Source organism: Pan paniscus, chromosome 11, assembly GCF_029289425.2.
Source record: "Pan paniscus chromosome 11, NHGRI_mPanPan1-v2.0_pri, whole genome shotgun sequence".
NCBI classification, from domain to species: Eukaryota; Metazoa; Chordata; class Mammalia; order Primates; family Hominidae; genus Pan; species Pan paniscus.
The window spans coordinates 27,590,062-27,594,854 of record NC_073260.2 but is presented as its reverse complement, the minus strand read 5'-3'; the positions used below and the strand labels follow the sequence as shown (position 1 = coordinate 27,594,854).

General features: G+C 39.6%; 1 non-coding gene across 1 annotated transcript; it reads left to right on the top strand.

Moving 5' to 3' along the window:
* Nucleotides 1-4,323: 4,323 nt before the first annotated feature.
* Nucleotides 4,324-4,430, top strand: LOC112440953 (U6 spliceosomal RNA). Its single transcript, XR_003028930.2, has one exon. It is a non-coding gene; the product is annotated as a U6 spliceosomal RNA (small nuclear RNA).
* The last annotated feature ends 363 nt before the right edge of the window (nt 4,431-4,793 follow it).

The following is a 4,793-nucleotide window of genomic DNA, read 5'->3' as shown; positions in this document are numbered from 1 at the left end:
ATAGAAAGTATTGAAGAGTAATTACCTTAAGTCTCTGTTCCTCAACTCCAGTATGCAAAATTACCTTCATCTGTCCATATCTTTTTCTCTTTCCTCTCATCTGAAGCTAATCCTGTTACCTAAAGCTAATCTAAAACTAGAGCCACCTGTACTCTGAATTTTACCCCATCTACCTCATCATGGGCCTGATTCCATCAGTTAACTCTCTGGTATCATTAGTGTCTCTGTCTCTACTTGCATCTGAGAAACTTCGGCCCCAAGTAAGCCCCTGCCCACTGGGCCTTCCCCAGGCCTGGGAAATACCCTCTTTGACCATTTCTTCAGGAGCACCATTGACAGAAGGAAGAAAGCCAGAAAAGGTGAATGATTTTTAGGAATGGGAATTTGGAATTGGGACTTTACTTTTTTTTTGAGACAGGGTCTTACTTTCTCACTCAGGCTGGAGTGTGGTGGCACAATCACAGCTCACTGCAGCCTCGATCTCCTGGGCTCAGGAGATCTTCCCACCTCAGTCTCCCGAATACCTGGGACTGCAGGTGTGAGACACCACACCAGGCTTTTGTGTGTGTGTGTGTGTGTGTGTGTGTGTGTGTGTGTAGATGGGGTTTTGCCATGCTGCCCAAGCTGGTCTCGAACTCCTGGGCTCAAGTAATCCTCCTGCCTTGGCCTCCCGAAGTGCTGGGATTACAGGTGTGAGCCACTGTGCCTGGTCTTGGGACTTTACTTTTTCTAAGTACAGGGTTTGATGGGCCATTCCAGCAGAAATGTCAGGTGGGAAGTTTATAAATGCACATGTTATCTTTAGGAGAGAGATTAATCCCGGACATACACTGTCTTCCTTACTCTGAGACATCAAAGGCATGTACTTAGGTATTAACTGGAATGGGGAAGTGTCCCTGGCTGTTTCTTTTCCTGGAGTTTTTCCCAAAGGGCCTTTAAGTTTTCAGCATATAAACACATTTATTTTAAAGGCATTTCCATGACATTTAAGGCACAGATGTTACAACTGAATTTTATCCCAACCTCCACATGTGGAATCCAGAAAAAAATTCTCTGGTCTTATGATTGAACAGGAAATGAAAGACAGTGTCACTCTAGGTCCTCATTAGGAATTCCTATATTTTTACACCATTGGAGAAACATTTAGGGAAAATGTGCAGCCATGTTTTTAAAAAGGTTCCCAAAACTCTTGTTAAAGAATAACTTTGCTGTTTCTCTGGGAGTCACAGCAAACTATTCTAAAGATGCTTCCACCTCCCCTTTTGAGCACCACCTTCTAACATAGTGCATGCTACAATGAGAGTAGGGAGCAGGAGAAGCTAAGAAATGCTGATTTCTTGGCTAGCATGCCTTTGGCCTTTGGTTGAAACTACTCCTTGGAAGGTTATTATATTCCAAATTCCCTCTGATGGATAATTGATTTGTCAATCTCAATTTCTTCATCGTATATTTTAAAAATTATCTTATGTTGTTTTGAACTACCAAAATCAGCACACTCTTTTTCATGATAACACACTTTGGTTATAAATATCATTGCAAGGCGCACTTGAACATTCATCAGAAACTTGAAGATTTTGTTAAACTATGAGGATGGCATTCATCAGGATGGCATTCATCAGATTTCATTAAACTATCAGGATGGTATTCACTGAATAACTGCAATGCAGCTCTGCCAAATGGTCATCTGTCTTCTCTTTGAATCATGGGTCATTATACAGGTAGATGAAAACCTGCAAATAAAAAGATAGACGAGAATTATAAGACTAGAAAAGTCTTTTAAAGATTGCCTACTCTTTTTCAGACACTAAACTATAAAAGCCATTTCAAAGGATAATATTTTATAATCTATTCCTGTCTCTTTCCCTTTCTTCTTTCCTCTCTTCTTCCTTTTCCTTCTCTTTACACAAAACATTTCCTGAGCACTCATAACATGCCAGGTGCTATGTTAAGTATGAATGATATAGTAATGAACTATAATCAGTTTCTGCCTTTATTTATTTATTTTTGTTTTGGTTTGGTTTGGTTTTGAGACAGAGTCTCAGTCTGTCGCCCAGGCTGGAATGCAGTGGTGTGATCTCAGCTCACTGCAACCTCCACCTCCCGCGTTCAAGCAATTCTCCTGCCTCAGCCTCCTGAGTAGCTGGAACTACAGGCGCCCGCCACCACGCCCGACTAATTTCTTTATTTTTATTTTTAGTAGAGATGGGGTTTCACCATCTCTTGATGGTGAAAAGAGATCACGAGTTGGCCAGGCTGGTCTTGAACTCCTGACCTCAGGTGATCCACCCGCCTCGGCCTCCCAAAGTGCTGGGATTACAGTAGTGAGCCATCGCGCGCAGCTGAGTTTCTGCCTTTAATATTCTGTTTAGAGGAAAGAGAGAACGTTACTACATCCAGAAACCCAGGTGGGATATCTACGTTTCTTAACTCCACTGGATGGTCAGGCAATATGTTTATGGAGATGAGGCTTGAACTCATTCTTTAAAGGACAAGTAGAGTTAGGGGAAGCAGGCAAGGGGAAAAGGACATTCCAAGCAGAAGAGATATTGTAAGTAACATCATGGAAAACTGAGAGCACATGGTGAAATTGTATAGGTGGCATGACTTGAGCAAATTGTGTGAATGCGGATACAGGAGAGTCCTCGTCCTCCCTATTAATGATGACATTTACGTACAATAAAATTAGCTCTTATTTTTAACCCTCTTCTTTGGTAGAATTCTTAAAAAGCTGAGAAGAATAAAATCTTATTCTATGTCATTTAATCAGAACCAAATACGAGGAGAGGAAACTCAAGGGAAAATTTTCATCCATTCAATTCTTTCTTAGTAGTTATTATTCGCTGAGGGCAATGGTTGTTAATAGGAATAGTCAAGGAATAATTTCTCGATTATTCTCAGCTGATTTTCCTGGCAGTATTTCATTCAAATCAGAAGAGTGTTAATTCCATTTTTCATAAGATCGGGGAGCATGACCATCTGTGTCAAGAAGAAACGAAACCTCAAAGAGTTCCAAGTTAGTTTGGATCAGTCTCAGGAAATCCTGACTTTTATTTGATGTGGCCCATAAGTCCAATTATTGTACTCACAAAAAAGGCTCTTCAAAGACTGGCTATTAGCCTCATTTTACATTCAGGGACAGGAAATGATAAATCTTAAAACAAGGACACAGGACTTTTAGAACTGATGTCAATGAGAGTCTCTCTCTCTCTTATCTTTCTATGCTTCTTTTTGATCTGCTTCCTTCCTCTTTGCCTATTCTTTTTTTTTTTTTTTTTTGGCTCCCTGTTTTTTTTCTTAATTTATATCTTATGCCTACCAGTGTTTCCCTAGGTAGTTTAATATTTCTAATGGTGATACTTGTATTTATAACATTTTCCCTAAAAAATATTTCAAATAACTCTTCAGATCATTCACGTCCCAAGGATTGTCAAATAGGTTCCTTTTATGACTTCTTACACACTCCTATATTTGACAGAGCCACACCTGAAATGGTAGGATTATTGTCTTTGCGTCACTCAGATGCAAGTCTTGTGGAGGATTCAGTCTCTCCCTAGCCCTGCCCTGTGAGATAGTTTTAACAGAAATGTGTATGAAGACATGCATGGCAGAATTACCAGATCAGCTGGTGACTCAAAGCTAAGATCATAAATTACAGACTCTATATCCAAAATGATCTCAATTGGCTGGAATGCTGGTATGAAATCAATAAGACAAAATTTAAATCAGATGTAAAGCCCAGGTGTGGTGGCTCACGCCTGTAATCCCAGCACTTTGGGAGGCCAAGGCTGTCAAATCATTTGAGGTCAGGAGTTCAAGACCAGGCTGGCCAACATGGCGAAACCCCATCTCTACTAAAAATACAAAAATTAGCTGGATGTCGTGGCACATGCCTGTAATCCCAGCTACTCAGCAGGCTGAGGGAGGAGAATTGCTTGAACCCAGGATGCTGAAGTTACAGTGAGCCGAGATTGCGTCACTGCACTCCTGCTTGGACGACACAGCGAGACTCTCTCAAAAAAAAAAGGAGACCTGCTAGATCCCAGAATTATAGCAATAGTTTCAGTTGACCTCATCTCCTTCCTACATGTGTTCCCCTCTCTGCCCATGTCCTTCTGACCTTGTGAGTTCTGAAATGAGTCCAAACTTCTCCCATCACAGTCCCTCTCTCTAAGTATACAGATTTATCTTTCTATCATGACTGAGGTATGGACAGAGTTGGCTTTATGAGTGTATGATCTGTGTTGCTGCACAGAGTCCTGCACTTAAAAGCACCCCATACTCAGTTTAATGTCTCCTTCTGGAAATTCTTCTTTTCTTTTCTTTGTGCTCACTTTGGCAGCATATACACTAAAATTGGAACAATACAGAGAAGATTAGCATTGTCCCTGAGCAAGCATGACACACAAATTCATGAAGCATTTCATATTTTTATTTATAATAAATAAAAATTTTTAAAAAGTTAAAAGTAATTTTAATTGGCAAATAAAAATTATATATATTTATCATGTACAAAATGATGCTTTCATATATGTATACATTATGGAATGGTTAAATCAAGCTAATTAACATATTCATTACTTCACATGCTAATAATTTTTTTGTGGTGAGGACACTACAAATCTACTCTCTTGGCTATTTTTCAAGTATGCAATACACTATTGTTTACGATAGTCATCATGTTGTGCAATAGATCTCTTGAAACTTCTTGAAATTCTTAACAATTTAAAAATTTTTTTTAGAGACAAAGGGTCTTACTGTGTTGCCCAGGCTGGTCTTGAATTCCTGGACTCAAG